General features: G+C 36.8%; 1 protein-coding gene across 3 annotated transcripts in view; it reads left to right on the top strand.

Annotated features, from left to right (window-relative positions):
* The window catches only part of elfn1b (extracellular leucine-rich repeat and fibronectin type III domain containing 1b), a 146,282-nt gene that overhangs the window by 96,448 nt on the left and 23,857 nt on the right, over positions 1 to 25,977 (top strand). For all 3 annotated transcript variants that reach the window (XM_067442094.1, XM_067442096.1, XM_067442095.1), the window contains exon 2: positions 10,857 to 10,928. The gene's annotated coding sequence lies outside the window, so the exon portion shown is untranslated. The remainder of the gene's footprint in view (positions 1 to 10,856; positions 10,929 to 25,977) is intronic.

Here is a 25,977-nt window from a genome sequence, read left to right as displayed (position 1 = left end):
GCATGTTGTCAGTGGTAAAAACAAAAACAAAAAAACAAAAAAAAAAACACCTTTTTTTTTTTTTTTTTTTTTACTTTTAAACACTATACCGGCCCCAAAAGTGCGTCGGCCCACCGGGCAAATGCCCGGTATGCCAGATTACCAGTCCAGCCCTGGGTTCAGTCTTTTTTTTTTAATTATTGCAAATTTTTATCTTACAATTCTGACAATGAGATATAAATTTGCAATTGTGAAGATAAAATTTTTAAAAAAAGGGCAATATCAACCTGATCACACACACACACACACACACACACACACACACACACACACACACACATATATATATATATATATATATATATATATATATATATATATATATATATATATATATATATATATATATATATATATATATATATATATATATATATTAGAGCATTAAGATAAACGCTAAGCATTAAGCTTTTGAACAGGATGGTGTATAATTATTCTTATTTTGTTTAAAGAACATATTTTTAATTTAGTACTGCTGCCCTTCATAAGTTATGATTCCCAGAAGACAAAATAAGTACAATGTACCCTGTTCATTCAATTCTAAAAGTTTACACACACCAGATCCTAATGCATCATGTTTCCTTATTGAGCATCAATTTTTTTTTCTTCTAAAATTGTCTGCATTTTTTATTTAATTTTATTTTTTGCTTCATGTCCGATAGACCCTGTGTGTTAAGTACCTTCAAAGTATTCTAAAATATTTAGATTGTTACAAAACTTGTATAATCTAATGAAATACATTAGAAAATTACAGTTTAAAGCATGTATTTTGTAATCTGAAGTAAAATGCATGTTAAAAGTAACCATACAAAGTTATATTTCAGACCTGATACTAATAATAATTTTTTTTAATATTTATATAGCGCTTTTCTGGGAACTTAAAGCACTTTACATATAGAAGGGGGAAATCTCCTTAACCACCACCAATGAATATAGTGATAATAATTCTTAGAGCCTATACTAGTACTGTAAATCTTGATTTAGTTATTTTTAAATGTAAAACCTTTTTCATTCGATCCGATCTGATTCCTAATGGTCAAATACAAATTTACAATTAGAATGTTCTTTCCCTGTTCTCACTCACATACAAATGAAGCATAATCAGGCTGCATTATTTATGATTAAAAAATCGGCCGCAATGCACTTTTCAAACACAGTAAAAACGTTACTTGTCCCTTATTTTCAGCCCCAGTTTCACACAACTTAATGGAACTGCCATACGTCAGAAAAAGAGTCATTTAAATCAGTTCATTTAAATCAGACTGAAATAGTATGAATGCCTTGTGTAAGTTGTGAACGCATTTAAAATCACCAATATATTTCTAATTCTGATTACCGATTGACTCTTCATGATCATTTGTCGCATAAAAACAACTTATCCCACAAAATGGCTTATTCACAGCATAAATAATGATGTTATGATTACCTGAACCCTGACAACTTTGAAAAAAAGAAAGATCATTTCCTTAAGTTTTGTATTCCAGTAAAACAACATCTAAACATCCTTAAAAGAAAAAAGAAAAATGAATTTACCTGAGAAGAACATTTGCATAAGACAATAAGGCTTGTTATATGTAATATATTTTGAATTTGGGCAAATTACCTTCCCTGCAATAGTTTTTCTTGCTTGAAGCATATCTGACCAAGTTTGTTGAAATGTATGCTTTAAGAAAGCAGTCTGGGAGTGGGGTAAGACAAATAAATGTAATATAAGATATATTTTCTGAAAACAAGTCTTAATATCTTGTTTCTCATTTACATATATCTTGTTTAAAGGATATTTTAATGGGAAAATACATCAAAAATACTGACTAAAAAACTAATTTTTGCAGTGAGTATATTATTTATGTAATTCGCTTTGGGAGAACCCTCTGCATGCCATCATTAATTTTGCATTTCATGTTAATCTCTGTACTTCTACTTTCTCTTTGTGATATCTCGAAATAATGAGGTATCACTCCTTTCCAGTGATGTGATACTATCACCTACTAAGCTTGAAATTCAGCTGGCATCCCTAGCCATCAATTAAAACGGCATGATCTGCAGTAACCTCTGTTGATTAAGATTCTGCTTGTGTGTGGAGGGTTCCAAGCGGCGTAAAATTGGTTGGGGGCGTGTGGTGGATGCTTCATTTGAGTATTCAACAGATCTGATGCTTCTCCATGTGCTGTTTACCAGAACACTGTGTCGTCTTCTCTGTGCCATGCAGTCAAAACGAGTGGGCAGATTTCACATAAATGCTAATGTAGATGCATTTTCATTTGTTTAGTTTTGTATTTATTTAGCAAATATAAAGCAAATCAAAAAATGCACATACTGTACAACATTTAAGAATTTAAACTCAAGAAAGTTTGATCTGAATGAGTGGGCTGGTTTCCAATAGATACAATTTATTTATGAGAAAGAATATATATTTATAGAATATATAATATCAAACTATTTGGCCAAAACTTTTTGTATAATTACTAAACTGTTTACATCTTCTTAAAACAACTCTTGCCCCTTTCCCAGTACTTTCTTAATAAAGTATTTCCACCTTCGCTACCCCAGAGAATGGTGCTCACCGAATGCCTGCTTCATCCTACTGTGACTGGAATACAAATGAATATATCAGTGTTTGGTTATTCACCCATTGATTTCTGAAACAGGTGATGCAACCAGGAGGTCCTTGAAAGAAATTGTAGAACACTCCGTGAAGTATCGCTCACACAAAACAAGCGTCCTGGAAACAAAAGCATACACATACTGTCGGCACAATTATAGCACCTGTTCTACCAAACATGTGCTATCCCCGTGTTCTGCAAGGTTATTGAAACTGGATTTGATGATTTGTGGCTTACCAATGCAATTTTATGCTTTTCTGGGTCACTGCAATGTAATGGCCAAGAGAGACGAATACATAATGGTGTGTGAGAGAATATAAGAGTATAAATACTGTAAGAAGCTTACACAGACTGTATACCACTCACAAATGACCCACAAACATGGAATAAATGCACCCACATTTTATACTGATTCAGACATGCTGCTCTGCTTAGAAATGTAAATACATCCACTCCATGCTTGCCAGTCGCTTATACAGTATCCTCTTTCCCATTTATTTCCTCTTTCCCCTTGCTATCTCAGAAAATAACAAACAAAAACATTAAATCAATAGTCCACCAGCAGTTCTATAATTACTTACTCAAGCTAACTTCAAATCCTTGAAATGCCTTCTTTCATACACACAAGAATCTTTCAAAACAAAAGACTTTTCCAACCCATGTATATTGGAAAAATCTGCATGTGGCATCTTTTCTGCATAATGATATTATTTAGCTTATTTCCCATTTCATGATGCTTGTAATCATGTTTGGTTCGATTAAAACAATCCCTGATGCGACTGCTCTGTTAGTGCAGTTCATTTGAATAATGTGTGAACGCTACCATCTGAACCCTGGTTCACACCAAACAGGCCACTGGAAAGATGGGTCTCGGTCAGCTTCCAAATGGATTGAATGAAATATGAATGTATCACGGACCAAAGAAATGTAAATGGCACATGATGTCACAAGATGCGAACCTAAAAAGAATGCTCAAGTGTAACCAATCCTACTGGACCCAATCCACTCGGGGTTCGAACCAGGGTCTCTGGCGTGGGAGGCGGGTGCTAGAGTTTATATTCCCTGCCCGAGCCCGAGCCTGACCTGAACCGACTCGCGTTTTCTGTCACTATATCCTCGGGCCGGGCCCTTGATCAAGTGTTTGTGTTTTTTTTTTAATCATTACTTTATTAGTCTAATTGGTTGGGCAGAAAGCTATGCTATAATCAGAAATAATATATATTTTTAGCAAAGTAAGAACTAATACTACAACTAAGAAACAAATGTGTAGTCTACAAAGTTGCACAAGTCAGAATTAGTCTACAGATGCGTGTTAAACTCACAGCTCGTGCAGTGATGAAGTGCAGTATTCTGAACAGAAACGAGTCGTGCTGCTCTCGTCAACACTGCACTTTGCTTAATTAAATATTTTCGTTTCGAATTGTTTCGTTTAAAAGTGGACATTTCAAGCTTCATTTCAAGCTAGCTGTATAATTCACTACAATTATACAGCTGGTCATTGTGCTGGTTGTTAAACGTTTTGCAGCAGTTCAGAAAAATATCCATTGAGTAGCACTAAAAGGTTAATGCTCAAACACATGAAAATAACGTTCCATGTAAAGCAGACATGAGATAAAAGCACATTTGCTAAAGCAACCATGCCAGTTAGCTATTGTCTACAAGAGTGTTCCGTTTGTTGTTCTGTACCAGGTGAGCTACCAAGCAAGTTTACTATGTGAATTTCGGTTAATTGGGAAACTTTTTCATCTCAATGGCAAAAAGTATCCCAGTTAAACTGAATTTGCAAAGTAAACTTGCTTGGTAGCTCACCTGGTACAGAACAACACACTCGGGTATTTAGGAATTCACCCCTATTTCATAAAAGCCATATGGAACGGTTTAGGTCAGGGGTTTCCAACCCTGCTCCTGGAGGGCTACCTGCCTGCAGATTTTGGCTATACGTCTACACTAATCCGGATAAATTTTAGTTTTCGTCTAAAAACGTTCTGCGTCCACACTATCATTTTCAATCGTTTTCCAAAAAATGTTAATCTGCACTGAAACGTCTGAAAACGCTTACATCCCCGTACTGCGCATGTGCAAATCCAAGATGCTTCGAATTGCGTCATTACCGCTACTCGTTTATTTACTCTTTGAAATTTTGTCGAGAAAAGGCACTGAGTTTTTTAAATGGGTCGACAGTTAGGTGGAGTTGTTGCTGCGAGTAACACATATATAAAGTGCTAAAAACAAGTGAAAATGTAGACTGGGAGACGTGCCAAAATAAATACGGCATGAATTGGTCATATGACTGCATTGCATGGCTAAAAATACGTCATCGTATTAAAAAGCCTCCGCTTTCACAGTCCACACTACGACGCGAAGACGCCGTTTTCAAATTTATCCGCTTTGGAGAGCGTTTTTTAAATGATACGTTTTCATTGACTTAAAACGGTGTCTCAGTGTGGACGGAAGGCCAAAACGGAGAGAAAAATATAAATTTTCAAATGAAAACGTATTAGTGTGGACATGGCCATTGTTTCCGACCCTGCTCCAACACAATTGTCTTTAATTATCAAGAAGCTCTGAACACCATGATTAGCTGGTTCAGGTGTGTTTGATTCAGGTTGGAGCTAAAATCTGCAGGGTGGTAGCCCACTAGGGTTGAACACCCCTGGTTTAGGTGATGCAAAAGTCAAAATGTATTTGTTTACAAATCATGCACAATGGTAAAAATGTTTTGAGGTCATAACATAGTATTGTGCAAAGAACTGTGTGAAAATAAGTCTTTATTTATTGATCTTCTGCTCTGTTATCATAAAATGTTTTGTGTGAACTTGAAAAAAAGTTGTTTCACTGCCACCAGTGTTCATTGCTACTTATATTTTGGAGTTTGAAAAATGTATATAGCATGTTTTCCAATGAGCACACTTTCATATAGATCTTTTATACACAATGACCTCAGGCTGTCGAGCTCCAAAAAGGGCAAAACACAGAATTAAAACACCATAAAAGTAGTTCATATGACCTGTACACCCCTGAAGCCACATGATAGATTTGCATGATCCTTGAAAAGGATTTATGTGAACATTCTTCAAAAAGTATAATATAAATAGGGCCCAAATGCAGTATTCAAAAGTTAATTTAAGTTATTAGGAATGGGGAAAAAAGTGAACCCAAAGATAAGACCTTTCTTTGCAGCAAAAAGACACATTTTCTTACTGCTGCCACTCTAGAAACCATTTGCTGAAATGCACAACCTGCTGTGAACTCATTAACCTGGCAATTAATTTGGAGCAAGTTTATCCACATTATATAAGGTCACAGCAAAGATGGCAGTAATGTACCACAGTATGTCAAGCTAATTGTACAGAAAGACACCCCTCCTTAAGCACCCTGTTCATTTAATTACCACCAGTTAAAAGGACAAAAGAACAGTCACTGAATGGGGAAACACACAGAGAGAGAGAAAGTAGTACGAAAGTGAGACGACTCTCGATAATACGATACTACATCTTTGACTGATCTGAATCTGACACCCAATAATCTCTCTCTTTCATTTGGATGAATGGATGGTTGAAATGAAAGACTGCAAAATATCAAATTCCTAATCAGTATCAATCCGCTCCATAGTTCTGTAGCCACTGCACTGGAGTCAGACATTTCTATGGCTGCCTCATTTTCAAAACCATTCCAGTGCACTGAAACATTTACTCCCTCAAAAAATTGTTTTTATCTCTAATGTGCATAAAATGGAAACTGCAAACTTATATTAAGTATTATACAGAAAATAGATTTTAGAGAAGATTGAAGACCGAAAAAGACTCCTTTTTCAATCACTTGACAAGCTCATATTTCATAATGGCACAGCTTAAACAGCTACAAAGATGCAGGTTTGCGTACTGTTGTCCAGAAATGTTGTTGATCAATATCATCTATGTTTTAAAGGTGCTGTATGCAATTTTTGTACAAAAGCATAAAAATACCATAATATATTTGCAGATATTTAGGAAACACGGCAAGTTCACATATACTTTTTTTTTCTCTGAAAAAACAACGCTATACCCAGTTATTCTTCAAAATATGCATTTGATGTTGGGTTGTTTTTGTTTTGGCCTGTGCGATCCCGCCTATTGCCAATGTTACCCAATAGTATTTGACATCCCTGGGTTGCCAGTTGGCGGGAAACACAGCTTATTGCAGCCATGGATACAAGCTAACAAACTGGGTCAGAGATTGCAGATGCTAACCATCATAAAAAGCCTCCGCATCCATCTGTCCAGTATGTCCAGAGACATATTAAACGTGGATCAATCAACTCCTCTATCTGGCAACCCATGTGAGTGTTGAGTCTGAGGAGGAGGGGACAGGGGAAACAACTCTCACTGATATTTTGATTTTTTACTGCAATAGCCCTACCCATTTTAACCACTAGCTGTCAATACATACCGCACCTTTATGGCCTGACATTTGATATAACCTGCGCTAGTCACCATTGTGACAATATTTTGAGGAAGGACATTGCTAAAATGTCTGAATTAATATTCACAGATTCACACATGAAAAATGAAAAGAGACATTACAGAAATAACAAACCATGAACAATGTAAAAAATAAAATGTTTTGTTATAATGTTTTAAGAAATGTATTAAAGATCAGATAACTTTAAATAACATTACTGGAAGAACATTTGGTTGCACTTTATTTTACAGTATGTGTTTTTACTTAAGCAAGTACTAGGTAAGGTTACTACATGGGTTAAGATTAGGTTCAGGGTTAGTATCTAGTTATTACCCAGTTATTGGACTTACTATAATAGTGTGCACATGGGGAACAGAACTTAGAACTTTAATAGAACCTTTCCATAATTGTATGATAATGTTCTCTGTTAGCTGGGATTTTCTTTGTTTTAGCAAAGTAAAATCATTAACCATGAACGCTTGGCCAAATCACTGCAAGCACATTGTAAAAAACACTGTAAAAAAATAAAATTAAAATTGCCCCAATTAAAAAAATTCTAGTGACTGATCACATCTACATATTTCAGTTTGCCAAATTAAATTTCTGTGAATTGATGCAATTTAATTCATAAAAATTCAATTTGGCCAACTAAAAAATGTAGATGTGATCAGTCAGAAAATGTTCTATTGGGGCCTGAATTATCTTTTTTTTACAGTGCAACTACATTACAAGCGGTGATAGATTTTCCTTTAAATGTCTGTGCCATTAAACCTTAATGCATACCTCAGGTCTTTAGTGCAGGACGTCATTCACTACCCTCCTCCTCATTCAATTTTTAAAGGCAGACATCAGCATTCTTAGTATTCCTCAATCAATTAATTATAAACAATATAACAAGAAGAAAAAATCTAAATGAATGCCTTTTTTTTGTTTAGAAATTTTATAGGGTTGCTAACGGCCAGAGGTGTAACAGTGCAGATATTTTTCTGCACAATGATTGAATCTAATAGAATATTTGATGACTGAATAAGTTCAATTCGCCTTTATTCCACAAGGTGGAGATGTCTGATACACAACGATAAAGTGATGTTTCACTCGTAGTTACCACCAAGCGGCAACCTCCCGCGATCTCTCTTGAAGCCAATACGGAAGTAATGTAAACTGCAATTCCTTAACTGGCCACTAGGGACAGGCTCCAGAAGGGAGCAGAATCTCATTGAGCCCCATGTTAAAATTCTCAACTTTAAAGCAGAAAAAAACATGTTTACAGCCTGGTACAAATTGTGGTTTTGGCTTATAAGGCTAATTTTGATCTTCATGACAACTCTGAGGGGGGTGAATTTTTTTTATAACTCATTCGTTTCCGTTATATAAAGCCTTAAAGTTCTGCATAATTAAGGGCGTGGTTACGAGTGGATAGCCATTTATCTGCCGTCTATAGTTATTGCGTCACCTCAGCTCCGCGCACATCCCGCCTTTTTGCCCATTTTCTGTTATCCGGGAGTGACACGCGACGACTCGCTCACAAGATGGCAACGCCCAGCTCGCCCATACTTTAAGCTTCAGAACGGCTTATCGGAATCCTATGGGTGACGTCACGGACACTACGTCCATATTTTTTTACAGTCTATGGTTACCACAGGCAGAAAACAAAAGAATAAGAAGTATCATCAGCAAAACTTGAAATGGCTCAGTGATTTACTGCAGAGCAAGTACTGAACACAATCAATTATTAGTGTCACTGTCACTTGATGGATCTGGAGAAGAAGCTGTCAGCGATCAAAATATTTTTCATTGAAGATGTTGAACAAAGATAGTTTTGAGAATGTGTTTGAGATTGTAAAATATGAGCCAAATACTTGAGCTCGATGAGGACAGTGATGATGGTATAAAACATCTCCTCAAACTGAGCCCTTCCAAAATTCCAAAAAGTAACAAAATATGCTTTATTTTATTCATCTTTAATTGTTACTCTAATATCAAGGGATCATGTTGTATCGTCGCAACAGGTATAGATCCATCTGTGTTAGGTCGGTAAGACCCGAGTGTGTAATAATGATTTACAAGATATTTATGGATTTAAGGGTTAAACTCGTAGGTTAAATCAGATGTTTTTCTAACCCTACAAGTTGGCAGTTCAACTAACTGTAACTAAGTTGCTCAAAAAGGTACTAGAGACTTGGGTAGTAAAAAAGAAAAACCCTATCAATCACACAGAGCAAATGCATAAACATACAAACAGCCACTTAGAAAGACAAAATAGTCTAGTTTCCCGTCAACACTGTCTGCTGTGATTCTGTCAGAGACAGGCTATTGAAATCTTTTGAAATTGTTGCTATCTCAGATTTGTGATATCTCGGATGCCTATTTTGTGTGTGACTGTAAAGGTGTCAGGTTGTGGAGAAAGAGAGAGAGAGAGAGAGAGATTGCCACAGGGCATATTCCTTGGAGGCCTCTCAATCCTGGGTCAGTGTGACTTAATAGAGCAGGTTTTAGGAACACTAGGCTCTGTATGTAGGCCACACAGATGGGTAGATCAGAGCAAGAGAGTTTTTCCTGGTCAAAAAGTGAATTAATACATAAATTAATATCAGCTATATGTGTTTCTTAGAAGGTGCTACAGTAAGTTACCGCTACAGTAAGTCGTTACCCAATTATTCCATATTAAACAGCGATTAGAGGAGCAAGAATATTCAATTGTAATGTTGCTGCGGTACAAGATCTAAATTGGAAAAGATTCTTTAGGATGGAACGCCTCCAGGACTTTGATGAATGAGGTCAAAAGTTTCTTGGCACGTTGTCTTTTTGAACTCATTGCAGAGGGAATGTAATATTAAGATCTAGGGGGCACGGAAAGCATCGTGCTGCATGTGACACCTCTTGAATATGTTAAATATTGCACATGGAGCATTATCAGCTCATAAAATGTAGACATAATGAAGGAACAGTGTCTTCTCCACAGCATACAGTAGATTTTTCTACAGAGGCTTTTAAACAAGCGTGGAGAGGAAATGATTTCTGTTATATGGCTGTTCATTTCATTACAAATCCACAATGATGGGGATATTACAATAGACATTGTGGGTGTACTCAACTTCAAATGAATCCATATAGGAAAAAGCATCCATATTGATGCCAAACTTCGTTCAATGCCTTATTCTATTCATGTCAAATGATTCTATTATGATAAAGCAGTGGTATCCTTACTTGTCTAGAAAATTAGAAGGCCAATCATTTCGATTTAAGCCCTTTGAAGACATTTTAATCCTTTTGTTATATTCAAACCTGTGTATCAATGTCAGATTACATTTTGACGATTTCTCAGGAAAATCATGCAGTACATAATTCAGCCATATATTAATAAAATGGATAAGATTTCTTTAATAGTGGTAATTTGTGTATTTAAAAGACATTCATATGCGACTGAAAAAATATGCAACACATTACGTTTATTCATTTGTTTATGATAAAATTCTGTATATTTTGTATGTGATTCAAATACATAAATCTTAAATTTAGGCCTAAATATTTTAAATGGATACCGGCTTACATGCCTCTATGATATTCTAGTCCATAGATATGGCTCAGTTAACTGCTTCAATATGAGTTTATCTGGGTTTTTTCTGCCTGATTTTTTTATCTGCAGGCCAAAACAAACAAAAAGATTAAGGCTATCATTCATGTTTGCCTACTAATATTGTAATACATATTTTTTGACAAATGGGAGTGCTTTGGAATAATTTTTAATGTCTCAAACTTATCTTGTGTTTGCAGATTTTCTCAAAGGGCCTTTGATTGGATACTTGAGAAACCGGGAGCACCAATCAGATCTTTGCAGCTGTATGGGTAAGACATCCACATCTACACAGACATGATTTTGACCTCTAGTTATGGCTTAATGATAGAGAACACATTTGATTAATGATGACCAAAAGATATTACAAATATTCTGTTTCCATCTCATTTGCAAATGAGGAACGCTACTGGCGCACTTGCTAACAAGTATACACTGGTATGTTAAATCTGCTTTTGTAAACTGAAAACACATAATCTACAAAATCCAAACACACTTTGTCAATAGTGTTGAGCAACTGAGAGGCAATGCCAAAGGGTCAGATGTACAGTAATTTCTCAAAGTTTTGCTGTGATGATACATCTGACACAGAGGTCAGGGCTAAACGTCTGTAGCTTCATTCTGATGGTCTCTCTCTGTACTGCACCTCTTGGTGATGTGCTCTTTCACTCAAAGCTTTGATTTCGGGACAGAATGTTCTGGCACTGAAAGCATTTACTATATCATCCAGTCAGGCACTTGATGTTCAAACACTTCACAGCGCTGGACTGTCCTTTACAGACAAATTATACACTCCCTGGTGATTGTTTTAGATGCCATGTGAAAACTACCAAGGGGGTAGTCTATTCTACTTTAGGAAACAAGCAGTACAAATTGTTGTAAAGACTGTCAGGAACACTGCGGAAACTTATGGGTCCTGCACACTGTGTGATTTTTCAAAATCCTTTGCGAATGTCCCTTGTCAGACTGTACGAACATGATCCCCGATGTAAGCTGTGTCACACTGTAAGATCTCAGTTGGCATTAATGTCAGACTGCATGATAGTGAAGGCGCGCTAAAAACGGACGCGCACAAGAAAACTCGTCTGGAGTTTTGTATCATCAATGAATGACGCGTTCGGTGACAGTGAGCTGCATTACACGCGGGACTGAAATGACGGCTACAAAGAAATCTCTAGCTCTCGTTTTGGTCATAGTTTGTCTTGAAAAACGGAGATATTTGACTGTCGTCGTAGGAGAAGTCACACTGCAGGATTGTGTGCCAAATCTTCTGACACTGCCAGAATTTCGTCTGAGGTCAAATTTGATCGCAGCGCTCATTAATCGGCTGCTGGTGAACATGTCAAACTAACGGCCAAAGACGTCAGATTTTAGCCTAGGATCTGAGGAATCTTTTAGGATTTGCTAAATTTGTCTCAGACGGCCAAAATCTTACAGTGTGCACCTGACTTAAGAGTAACACTAAGTTTAAAAAAAAATCTAAAGAGTAAAGCATTGCTAAAACAACTTCTTTCATAATTGGAATCTGATAAGAATTTCTATAGAACCGTTTATTATAGTTATTAAAAAAAACATAATTCAGTTTATCCAGCTGAATGTTACATGATTCTAATTTCATTCCATCAAAATCACTTCTAAATTATAACCCCAAAACCACTAGCAATTCTATATACATCTTTTAGAAGTTTCAGACAATAAAAAAAGAAAATGAATTCTGTTTTAATTTACTCACCCTCGTGTCGTTCCAAGCCCATACAACATTCGTTAATCTTCGGAACATAACTGAAGATTTTTTTTTACAACATTTCTTTTTAATGAAATCGGAGAGTTTTCTGTCCCTCTATTGAAAGCCGCAACTACTACTGACGATTAACTTCAAATTTGTGAAGCAATGCAAATGATTTGTTTACGCAAAAAAAAAAAAAATTATATATATATATATATATATATATATATATATATATATATATATATATATATATATATATATATATATATATATATATAGATATATATATATAGATATATATATAGATATATATATAGATATATATATATATATATATCATCTCTATTTATCTCTAATGCATGTTTACTAAATTGATGTTAAACCACTGGAGTCACATGGATTACTTTCATTTATTGATGTCTTTACTACCTTTCTGTGGCTTGAAGGTGGTAGTTGCATAGTCAATGGAGGGGCAGAAAGTTCCCAGATTTCACCAGATATTGATTTTTATTCTGAAGAACAAAAGTCTTGTGGGTTTGGAACAACATTATAGTGAGTGTTTAACCCCCTGGGGTCGGTGTTCGTGCCAGCGTGACCAACTCACTTTTTTTCTTATCAGTGCAAAAGAGACTCAATAAACTATTTTGGTCAGAGATTTCATTCAAAACTGTTAAGTGTCTTCTTTTATTTATGTACAGTCACAATAAAAACTAAACACAACAAGAAATGTCATGTTTAAAATAATGTCAATCAAATCGAAATTTTCTCTGTTTATGTGATCTGTTTGGATTAACTGCTAATGTGGCAAAGCCCACAGAGAGCCCTTTCTATTGAAAGGAAATAGAGTGAATACAGTGTAATGACACGTTTGCCAATAATATGTGTATAAGCAACTGAAAAAAGCACAAATGTCAGAGCATGTCAAAACATCTAAAGGGCGCCAAAACAACTGTGAAGTGTTAATGACAGAATTTTCATTTTTGGGTGAACTTGTCAAGTTAAAGTAGAGTAATAAAGTCAATATGGAGCATTTAAAGGTGTCATGAAATGTATTTTTTAATTTTTTTATACTGTTGTCTGAGGTCAACTAATGATGTTTGTGTGGTTTTTACATTCAAAAACCTCATAACTAATAAGTAATAGGCTATTTTCTACACTGGTTTTGAGGCTGTCTTCTGAACGCTGGGTTTTGATGGGCGTGACACACTGGAGACTTGGAAGTAAACGCCCATAACTAGGATTGGATAATATTTGCATATTTAACGAGCCTAAGCTCCACTGTCAGTTCACATGAGAGAGGAGAGAGAATGAGGGAGAAGCGGCATCCAGAATATTTTCTCGATCACAGGGCTCGTAAGTGTCTTTATCAAACAAACACAATGATTTATTTCTCATCGACCCGCGATTGATTGGACTATTATTTTTATATTACACATAGCCCGCAAGATCAGACGATAGCGCGAACCGCGCGTGCACACATACACGTTTGGTGTGCATGCAGCCCTTCAGATGTCGAGAGAGAGAGAATAGCAGAACAAGGACAGAATATTATGAGATTCATCGGCCTGCCGGCCCATACGTGTCTGAGTCCAGCGTGCTAAAGTTATGCTCTGTTAGACACGTACACATAAGCAAAACGATCTATAACAATGCAATACTATTACATATCAAAACACGTTTTACTCACATGTGTTGCACCATTCCTGTCGGATCCAAATCCAGCTCAACCGGAGATTTGTTTACAAACGATCCCGCAGTGAAATGAAGTGAACGTCTTCCCCACGTGTGCTGGAACTTCATTAAAAATAAAGTTCAACCACACTTTCCTAATATTGGGATCAGAAGGAAGCTTATAGACCGACTGTGTTCTTCCACGACCAGGAATAGCGCAATATCTTAATCTTCCTCAACATGTTTATTGTTGTTGACCAGCTAGCACAAGCCCTCCATGAGTCGGTGGGCGGGGCTACTGGATTAGACGCGCTGTAGAGGCGGTGTTTCGTCACACACTGACGTCAGTATGAAGCACAGGACCGTTTGCTGAGCCTGGTGTCTATGAAAGCTTTTCTTTGACTAACAAGAAAGTTTTCAGCTCTGAAACTTAGAGGATATTCTTATATTACCATGACCTTTTATATATCAAAAGCTCAAGGGAAAGTTGATTTCTCATTTCATCACCCCTTCAAATAAAAAAGTGAAAAGTTAATGCTGCTAATCAAATGATTTACTGTGTTACTGTTCCTTTTGAGCAATTTAATGCAACCTTGCATTTAATAAAATTATTATCATCATTTTTTTTTACAGACTCCAAACTTTTGAATGGTACCTTTGCGTTGAAATAACTTCTGCAAAATATAATGCCATATTCTAACACTTGGAAAATACCCACTGTAAATTTCCACACCACATCACAGCATAATTTATTAAGCCCTCTGTAATGAAAGTCCCTCATTTATAATGAAAGTTGACACCCACACTATAGCTGCGAGTGTAAGTTATACTTCCTCCTCACTTCCTAAACTATTGAGAGTTAAAGGTGGGCAGACATCTTGAAATGTATTGCTCCAAAAAAATTAAAAAAATAACAATCTTGACTCTGATCAAAGTGCAAGATGACCAATCACAATGGGCCTGGCAGGCTTGTGTAATTGTTGCGTCACTCTGTCTCAGATGACCTTGCGAGCTTGCTCTTTCCTGGTCCCAGCTGAATAAAGTTAGATTGAGATTCATGGGCTTTCTCCTGCACTCTCGTCCTTTGACTAATGCATATCTTTATCCATTCCTCTTTCCTCCTCCCCTCCGACCAGCCTGTTTCTCCTTCGCCAATAAAAGTTTATTTTCTTTTTTCTAACAGAACAGCACATTCATTACATGGTTGGAGAAGGAAAAATGGACAGAAAAAGAAATAGAGCAAGAAAGCTCATTTCTTTTCATTGTTCTTTTTTTCCTTGTGTAGAAACACACACACAGATGCATGCTTTCGCAAGTAACATATACAGTGTTCCAACGCCTAAGCCCAATAGTGAAGATACTTGCTTTTTTCATGGTTTTAATTTAATACACAATGTAACAGGTTTTTAGTGTGGTCTCAGATTTTTATACTTTACAACATATAATGTTTTGTCGAGTGTTTACTGCTAGAAATTAATCAATTGGGTATAGGTTATATAGGGCTTTTGGTTTATAAAATTACATTTGAAACATCACTAAAACTATGAACAAGAAATTAGTTGCAGAGGTAACCCAGATGCTTGAGGCGTTAACTTATATATGATAATGGTGGAAATATTGAATACTGCAGGGAAATCAGTGTAATATTTGGGAAAAGATTAAGTGTAAATTGGAAGTGCCTTTAACATACTGTATAACATGCACTGAATATTGTTAGATATTTAATACTAATAATGCGTGTATGCCTGTTATATCCTGTTTTTTTATAATACACAACTACACTGTAAAAAAAATGTTAGTTTTTGTTGGGTTTACTTTAAAAAGTAAGTTAACTGTTTTTTTTTAGTTTATTGAAAAATTTTGAGTTTATTGAAATTAAAAATCTGAGTTGATACAATGAAGGAAATTTGTTTAATAAATAGAAACTCAAAATATTTTTGTATCTGAACCACATAAAAAATTTGATAAATCATTAAAATAGCACTATTTGGCATGTTTCACTGCATCATCAGAAATATAAAACACATAATTACCCAATATGCTTAAAAAATCTTTTAATAAAATTTTAACAAAGGTTGTCGAAGCTTAAAAAATGTTCATTGTATTAACTCAAAATTTTAATTTCAATGAACTCAAAATTTTAAGGCAACCAGGTAACTTTTTTTCTAAACAATTTTTTACAGTGTAGGGTTTAGGGAAGGGATTGAGTTATGTGTTCAAAAACATGTCTGAAGAAAAAGAAAATAAATGTTTATGCTGATAAAATGATGCTGCCTGAATCAAACTGACGAATAAGTTGTTGGAACAGGGAATTCGTGTGTGCATCATGAATGCTGCCTGTTATTGACATACATTGGCAACTGCCATGGATTTTGAGTTAAGGAGCTATGTTCCTTTCACAGAATTCTGTGAAAAACACAACACAACACAACGCCACAACACAACAGAAACAAGACACAACACAACACAACGAAATCACCACAACACAACGAAATCAACACAACACAACGAAATCACCACAACACAACGAAATCACCACAACACAACACAACGAAATCACCACAACACAACGAAATCACCACAACGAAATTACCACAACACAACGAAATCACCACAACGAAATTACCACAACACAACGAAATCACCACAACACAACGAAATCACCACAACACAACGAAATCACCACAACACAACGAAATCAACACAACACAACGAAATTACCACAACACAACGAAATTACCACAACACAACGAAATCGCCACAACACAACGAAATCACCACAACACAACGCAATCAACACAACACAACGAAATCAACACAACACAACGAAATTACCACAACACAACGAAATCACCACAACACAACGAAATCACCACAACACAACGAAATCGCCACAACACAACGAAATCAACACAACACAACGAAATCACCACAACACAACGAAATCACCACAACACAACGAAATCAACACAACACAACGAAATCACCACAACACAACGAAATCAACACAACACAACGAAATCAACACAACACAACGAAATCAACACAACACAACGAAATCGCCACAACACAACGAAATTACCACAACACAACGAAATCACCACAACACAACGGATTTAATCCACAACACAATGAAATCAACACAACACAACGAAATCAACACAACACAACGAAATCAACACAACACAACGAAATCAACACAACACAACGAAATCAACACAACACAACGGATTTAATCCACAACACAACGGATTTAATCCACAACACAACAAAATTACCACAACACAACGAAAACAACACAACGAAATCAACACAACGAAATTACCACAACACAACGAAATCACCACAACACAACAAAATCACCACAACACAACGAAATCACCACAACGAAATTACCACAACACAACAAAATCAACACAACACAACGAAATCAACACAACACAACGAAATCAACACAACACAATGAAATCGACACATTTCGTTGTGTTGTGTTGATTTCGTTGTGTTGTGTTGATTTTGTTGTGTTGTGGTGATTTCGTTGTGTTGTGGTGATTTCGTTGTGTTGTGGTGATTTCGTTGTGTTGTGGTGATTTCGTTGTGTTGTGGTAATTTCGTTGTGTTGTGTTGATTTCGTTGTGTTGTGTTGATTTCGTTGTGTTGTGGTGATTTCGTTGTGTTGTGGTGATTTCGTTGTGTTGTGGTAATTTTGTTGTGTTGTGTTGATTTCGTTGTGTTGTGTTGATTTCGTTGTGTTGTGTTGATTTCGTTGTGTTGTGGATTAAATCCGTTGTGTTGTGTTGATTTCGTTGTGATGTGTTGATTTTGTTGTGTTGTGTTGATTTCGTTGTGTTGTGTTTATTTCGTTGTGTTGTGGTGATTTCGTTGTGTTGTGGTGATTTCGTTGTGTTGTGGTGATTTTGTTGTATTGTGGTGATTTCGTTGTGTTGTGTTGATTTCGTTGTGTTGTGGTGATTTCGTTGTGTTGTGTTGATTTCGTTGTGTTGTGGTGATTTCGTTGTGTTGTGTTGATTTCGTTGTGTTGTGGTGATTTCGTTGTGTTGTGGTGATTTTGTTGTGTTGTGTTGATTTTGTTGTGTTGTGTTTATTTCGTTGTGTTGTGGTGATTTCGTTGTGTTGTGGTAATTTCGTTGTGTTGTGGTGATTTCGTTGTGTTGTGGTGATTTCGTTGTGTTGTGGTGATTTCGTTGTGTTGTGTTGTGGTGATTTCGTTGTGTTGTGTTGTGGTGATTTCGTTGTGTTGTGTTGATTTCGTTGTGTTGTGTTGATTTTGTTGTGTTGTGTTGATTTTGTTGTGTTGTGGTGATTTTGTTGTGTTGTGGTGATTTTGTTGTGTTGTGTTGATTTTGTTGTCTTGTGTTGATTTCTTTGTGTTGTGGTGATTTCGTGGTGTTGTGGATTAAATCTGTGGCGTTGTGGATTAAATCTGTGGTGTTGTGGATTAAATCTGTTGTGTTGTGGTGATTTCGTTGTGTTGTGGTGATTTCGTTGTGTTGTGGTGATTTCGTTGTGTTGTGTTGTGGTGATTTCGTTGTGTTGTGGCGATTTCGTTGTGTTGTGGTGATTTCGTTGTGTTGTGTTGATTTCGTTGTGTTGTGGTGATTTCGTTGTGTGTGTGTTGATTTCGTTGTGTTGTGGCGATTTCGTTGTGTTGTGGTGATTTCGTTGTGTTGTGGTGATTTCGTTGTGTTGTGGTGATTTCGTTGTGTTGTGGTGATTTCGTTGTGTTGTGGTGATTTCGTTGTGTTGTGTTGTGTTGATTTTGTTGTGTTGTGTTGATTTCTTTGTGTTGTGTTGATTTTGTTGTGTTGTGTTGATTTCGTTGTGTTGTGGTGATTTCGTTGTGTTGTGGTGATTTCGTTGTGTGTGTGTTGATTTCGTTGTGTTGTGGCGATTTCGTTGTGTTGTGGTGATTTCGTTGTGTTGTGGTAATTTCGTTGTGTTGTGTTGATTTCTTTGTGTTGTGGTGATTTCGTTGTGTTGTGGATTAAATCTGTGGTGTTGTGGTGATTTCGTTGTGTTGTGGATTAAATCTGTTGTGTTGTGGTGATTTCGTTGTGTTGTGGATTAAATCTGTTGTGTTGTGGTGATTTCGTTGTGTTGTGGATTAAATCCGTTGTGTTGTGGTGATTTCGTTGTGTTGTGGATTAAATCTGTTGTGTTGTGGTGATTTCGTTGTGTTGTGGTGATTTCGTTGTGTTGTGGATTAAATCTGTGGTGTTGTGGTGATTTCGTTGTGTTGTGTTGATTTCGTTGTGTTGTGTTGATTTCGTTGTGTTGTGGTGATTTCGTTGTGTTGTGGTGATTTCGTTGTGTTGTGGTAATTTTGTTGTGTTGTGTTGATTTCGTTGTGTTGTGGATTAAATCTGTGGTGTTGTGTTTATTTCGTTGTGTTGTGTTGATTTCGTTGTGTTGTGTTGATTTCGTTGTGTTGTGGTGATTTCGTTGTGTTGTGGTGATTTCGTTGTGTTGTGGTAATTTTGTTGTGTTGTGTTGATTTCGTTGTGTTGTGTTGATTTCGTTGTGTTGTGTTGATTTCGTTGTGTTGTGGATTAAATCCGTTGTGTTGTGTTGATTTCGTTGTGATGTGTTGATTTTGTTGTGTTGTGTTGATTTCGTTGTGTTGTGTTTATTTCGTTGTGTTGTGGTGATTTCGTTGTGTTGTGGTGATTTCGTTGTGTTGTGGTGATTTTGTTGTATTGTGGTGATTTCGTTGTGTTGTGTTGATTTCGTTGTGTTGTGGTGATTTCGTTGTGTTGTGTTGATTTCGTTGTGTTGTGGTGATTTCGTTGTGTTGTGTTGATTTCGTTGTGTTGTGGTGATTTCGTTGTGTTGTGGTGATTTTGTTGTGTTGTGTTGATTTTGTTGTGTTGTGTTTATTTCGTTGTGTTGTGGTGATTTCGTTGTGTTGTGGTAATTTCGTTGTGTTGTGGTGATTTCGTTGTGTTGTGGTGATTTCGTTGTGTTGTGGTGATTTCGTTGTGTTGTGTTGTGGTGATTTCGTTGTGTTGTGTTGTGGTGATTTCGTTGTGTTGTGTTGATTTCGTTGTGTTGTGTTGATTTTGTTGTGTTGTGTTGATTTTGTTGTGTTGTGGTGATTTTGTTGTGTTGTGGTGATTTTGTTGTGTTGTGTTGATTTTGTTGTCTTGTGTTGATTTCTTTGTGTTGTGGTGATTTCGTGGTGTTGTGGATTAAATCTGTGGCGTTGTGGATTAAATCTGTGGTGTTGTGGATTAAATCTGTTGTGTTGTGGTGATTTCGTTGTGTTGTGGTGATTTCGTTGTGTTGTGGTGATTTCGTTGTGTTGTGTTGTGGTGATTTCGTTGTGTTGTGGCGATTTCGTTGTGTTGTGGTGATTTCGTTGTGTTGTGTTGATTTCGTTGTGTTGTGGTGATTTCGTTGTGTGTGTGTTGATTTCGTTGTGTTGTGGCGATTTCGTTGTGTTGTGGTGATTTCGTTGTGTTGTGGTGATTTCGTTGTGTTGTGGTGATTTCGTTGTGTTGTGGTGATTTCGTTGTGTTGTGGTGATTTCGTTGTGTTGTGTTGTGTTGATTTTGTTGTGTTGTGTTGATTTCTTTGTGTTGTGTTGATTTTGTTGTGTTGTGTTGATTTCGTTGTGTTGTGGTGATTTCGTTGTGTTGTGGTGATTTCGTTGTGTGTGTGTTGATTTCGTTGTGTTGTGGCGATTTCGTTGTGTTGTGGTGATTTCGTTGTGTTGTGGTAATTTCGTTGTGTTGTGTTGATTTCTTTGTGTTGTGGTGATTTCGTTGTGTTGTGGATTAAATCTGTGGTGTTGTGGTGATTTCGTTGTGTTGTGGATTAAATCTGTTGTGTTGTGGTGATTTCGTTGTGTTGTGGATTAAATCTGTTGTGTTGTGGTGATTTCGTTGTGTTGTGGATTAAATCCGTTGTGTTGTGGTGATTTCGTTGTGTTGTGGATTAAATCTGTTGTGTTGTGGTGATTTCGTTGTGTTGTGGTGATTTCGTTGTGTTGTGGATTAAATCTGTGGTGTTGTGGTGATTTCTTTGTGTTGTGGTTTAATTTAGTACGGATGCACTACTGGGCCACCGTACCTTTCTTCACTGATGAAAACGGAAAAACTATTTTAGTCAAAGCCCAGTTTTAGGAGGGGAAGAAACATGCAAGAGAAAAACAAAGAGAAAAAGAGAGATGTGGAAGTAAGAAGAAAGACAAAAAATCTACTGCCCACTGACATGGTTTTCAAGCTATTGTTTTCATTTTTTTTTGGCCTTCAGAACATCTTAAAATGCACTTAGATCATAGAAATCAAAATTTTCTCAGGGGAGCAAAACCCCACGTACAATATGGTCATGTAGAATAAGACATTAATATGTGCTTTATAAGTTATAATAAACAGCCAATATCCTAATCCTAGTAATATGGATGCTAATAAACTACTAGTTGATAGTGAGAATTGGACCACACAGTGTTACTATTTTTTTCATGTTCTCACTGGGGGCTGAGCCTCCTAAAATGAAAATCTTAGAATCGCCCCCTAACCACAATGCTTATTTCTTAGTAGAAACTGAGTCATAAGTTGAAAACACACACACACACACACACACACACACACACACACACACACACACACACACAAACACACAAACACACACACACGCACACACACAAACCGCCGACAGTGAAGGAAATATCTATATGCTGTCTTCAAAAAGCGACTGGATGAAGGCATTTAGACAGGATGTTATGCAAACATTGAATTCAGATGTTTCTTGAAGACTTCCTACTGCCTCTGACAACAGACTGTTTCAGATCAGATAGAGATGGAGAAACCAGAATGAAAGGAACATTTAGGAATGCAACAGAACAGTTATGAATCAGGTTTATAGAGAACTCAGACTCTGACAATTTCTATTATGCTGTGCTGAAATAGAGAGGACAAACAGATGCAATAAAACACATTTGTGTGTCTGTCAGTCTTAAGGTTAAGCCATGGCTCTGTGTTCCTTCACCTCTGTATGCAGCTAATAGGATTTAGAGGTTTGGGATTCATTCGCTTACAAAGCTTTGACTCCCCCAAGACAACATAATCCCTCCTTAGCACGGCTAATAGAAACCTAGCAAGCATTTACTCACCTCCGTCGAGGGCTATGCTGTTTGCCTGTCAATTTTTCATTCAAAAGTAAACACAATCTATCAAAAGGTCCTGTTGAACACTGACATGAGACGGGACTCAACAGGTCGGTTACAATGGTTGTCCATATCAGTGAAGCCGCATAATAAGGAGGATCAGCTGGCGATAGATGTTTAAGCTTAAGGCTTAAGGTTTTCTTTGGCTCTATCCCAACATCAATCTGTGCAGATCCAAGGGGGGAATACATCCAAATGATCTAGGGAATTTATTTAAGCAAAGGGCTTAATTTGTGCAAGAACAAGATCCAGAACCTGTGGATTTGGATCTTGAAGCAGTTACTGCATCATTCTTACTCACACTGTAAAAATTCTTATGTTTTGTATAAGAAAATCAGCTTTTAAAGTTTATTCAACTATTTAACATGAAACAAGTCTGGACAACTAATTGGCCTAGCCTGACGTGGTCATACTCAATTCTAGTCAGAATATGAGTCTGAAACTGCTCCATTGGGCTGTGATTATGGGGCGTGTTTCAACCGAACCAGGAAAGACATCAATTGGATAGACCTACAACCAATCAGAGCAGCGAAGTGACGCATTGTGAAATGTCAACAGACAGAGTCTGTTTTCCAAGTCCGCGTTTTTTTCCCCGCAGGTTTTTTTCTATGTCCGCGGGTTGAAGCGACTATTATGTGATATATAGACCCATGAGTGTGAATTTTAGCAGGCAACCTTGCCAAAATAACACACATTTTACCCTCCAAACGCCATTTTTCCCCTGGAGAACCCCCCGAGAAGCTATTGTTTAGTGCTAGTAGTTGGCGGGTTTTGTTTTAAACACTTGGCAACCCTGTCTGCACACACGGTGGAATCAGGCTGGAATACACGATCTTTGAAAAATAGTACTTACCCAACATGATCGTCATTTCTGAGAGAAATTATGAAGGTGAATGCATATACAAACAAGCTCTCCGTTTAGGATTCGAACAAATATAATCCAAGATCCTTTGATGAGGTGCATGACTACGTTACCGTTGATCATCTGTCCGTCATCGGCTAAAGCCCGCCCTGATGATTTCATTGGTCCAAACAGTTTCTGTTCGGAGATAATTACTCCTCTATGGCCGAACTGCCCGACCTAAAAATGTTGTGGGCGGGGCTAAGTTCGGCTGGCATCCAGGCTATAATTGACCCTAAGTGGCCTTAAACTTTTAAGATTTCTTAACTTTTTACAGTGCAATTACATTTGAAAGACATTAACTGTACACTGTAAAAAAAATATTTAGAAAAAAAAAGTTACCTGCTTGCCTTAAAATTGTGAGTTCATTGAAATTAAAATTTTTAGTTAATACAATAAACATTTTTGAGAATGGTCAACCTTCATTCAAGTATAATTAAAAGATTTTGTAAGCATATTGGGTAATTGTGTGTGTTTTATTTGTGATGACGCAGCCACATTGTACTATTTTTATGATTTATCACATTTTTATGTGGTTCAGATACAATAATATTTTGAGTTTCTATTTATTAAACCAATTTCCGTAATTTCAATGAACTCAAAATTTTAAGGCAACCAGGTTACTTATTTTTTTAAGTTAAACCAACACATTTTTTTTTACAGTGTATGATCGGTTCATGAACAGTATAAAGTATGAAACTAATGTTGTCCATCAACCAAACTTAGAGTGTTTTCCATTTACACTGAGTGCATTTACAATAAATAAATATCCGAAGTAATACGTAAAAAATTGTATGCATGTAAACGTACTTATTGCTTTACATTTCATTAGCTGACAGAAAAAATTGAAAATATTATTTATTATACCTAAAATATAATATTATACAATGGTCCCCTCAATGTTCAAGACATGGATACAGCCTTGCTCAGTGCGTACTAGGCAGTGTACGTTCGTTGTGCACCTGCCTATAGGTGCATATTACTAACACACAAAAAATACTGCGCTATTAGGATCAGGTTTTTGTTGGTCAATGGCGCAGTCGTTTTCATTTGCCTCCAAAAAGTAACGTGCCAACAACAATTGCATTTGCTATTTAAACAACTGGACGTGAAAATGAGAACTCTGTCAGGATGAAACTAGCAAAAAACACTTTTGATCATACACTGTATGATAGGGCACTTAGTCTCTTATGCTCATTAAGGCTGCATTTATTTGATAAAAATACAGTAATTTTTTTATTACAATTTGAATGTCCATCATTTCAAATAACAGTCAAATGGTCCTTAAGAAATCATTGTAATATGCTGATTTTGGTGCTCAATGAATTTACATTTATGCATTTAGCATGCGCTTGAATCCAAAGCGACTTACAACTGTGTAGAACAGGAAGCGATCAGAGGCCAAAAAGTGCCTGAAATACTACGTTTTGGACATTACTCAGAGTAGCCTGCTAGAATAGGGAGGAAAAGGAAATATATATTTTTTGTTATTTTTTTTAAAAGATATGATTAAGTGCTCACAGAAGAGACAAGTTTTTACTTTAAATGCTGTCAGTGATTCTGCCTTCCGGGTGGAGGTGTGAAGATCGTTCCACCAGCCTGGAACGGTGAATGAAAATGTTCTGGAGACATAATTCATGTCTCTCTGTGATGGTACCACAAGCCTCCGCCCGTTAGTGTAGTGAGGGCTTCTGGTGGGGATGTAGACTCGTAGGAGGTATGCAGGTGCTGTGCTGAGCTTGCGGTGGATCCATAAGCCAGCGTCAAAGCCTTGAACTTGATGCAGGCAGCGTGTGGTAGCCAGTGCAGAGAGACTAACAGAGGTGTGACATGGGCCCTTTTGGGCTCGTTGAAGACAAGAATCATCTGCGTTCTGAATCATTTGAAGTGTTTTGATTGCACACAATGGAAGTCCGGCCAAAAGCGCATTGCAGTAGTCAAGCCTAGAAATGACCAAGAAGCTGTGTTGCATGTTCTGTTAGGAACCTCATGGGTTAAACATTGTCTTAGTCTCAATGTGATATTGTCTATCCTAATGCTGCGATCCAAACTTTAGCCGTGACTTCACTGCCGACATCGTGAGATCATAATTACAGCACATTCAGCAGTAAAGACATGATCTGAATAGATGAGAATGATATTTAATATTATCTTCATCAATACTGAAACAGTTTTTTTTCTTCTTTTTTTTCAGAAACCTCTGTTGAATACAAAGATCAGAAGAACCACATTCATTTGAAATATAAATCTTTTCTGGCCTTACTGTCACTTTGGATCAATTTAATGCCTCCTTGCACAATAATAAAAAAAAGGTACTGAGCCCAAACTTTTGTTCGGAACAGGCACTGATTGTACATTTACACTGCAGCGTTTGAGGTCTTTTTATATGCATAACATACGCACTTCCTTTGAGATGTGAGTTGCAGTGGCAACATTTTCAGGATTTGCTTTGGAGTTTGTCTGTGAGAAACAGATCTGAGATGCGAGACCTGGAAGCAGGGTCAAAAAGGAGACCCTCTGTTCGGGGATAGAATCAAATATTAAACGGAGCTTATTCCCTGCTTTCCTAACAGGTGGCGGATTGTGCCCTCAGATCACGCTGTGCTGTGAAAGCCTTGAGCACTGCACAGCGGACGGCATCTCTCCTCATCTATTCAGATCATGTCTTTACTGCTGAATGCGCTGTAATTATGATCTCACGATGTCGGCAGTGAAGGATCGCAGCATTAGGATGGACAATATCACATTGAGACTAACACGAAGTTTAACCCATGAGGTCTTTGCCCACAGCACTATAACAATAAAAGTGTAAAAAAGAAAGAATAGCATTGT

The sequence above is a fragment of the Pseudorasbora parva genome, chromosome 4 (assembly GCF_024679245.1).
Source record: "Pseudorasbora parva isolate DD20220531a chromosome 4, ASM2467924v1, whole genome shotgun sequence".
Lineage (NCBI taxonomy): Eukaryota > Metazoa > Chordata > Actinopteri > Cypriniformes > Gobionidae > Pseudorasbora > Pseudorasbora parva.
The sequence above is the reverse complement of the archived record's forward strand: the minus strand, read 5'-3'. Positions and strand labels throughout refer to the sequence as shown.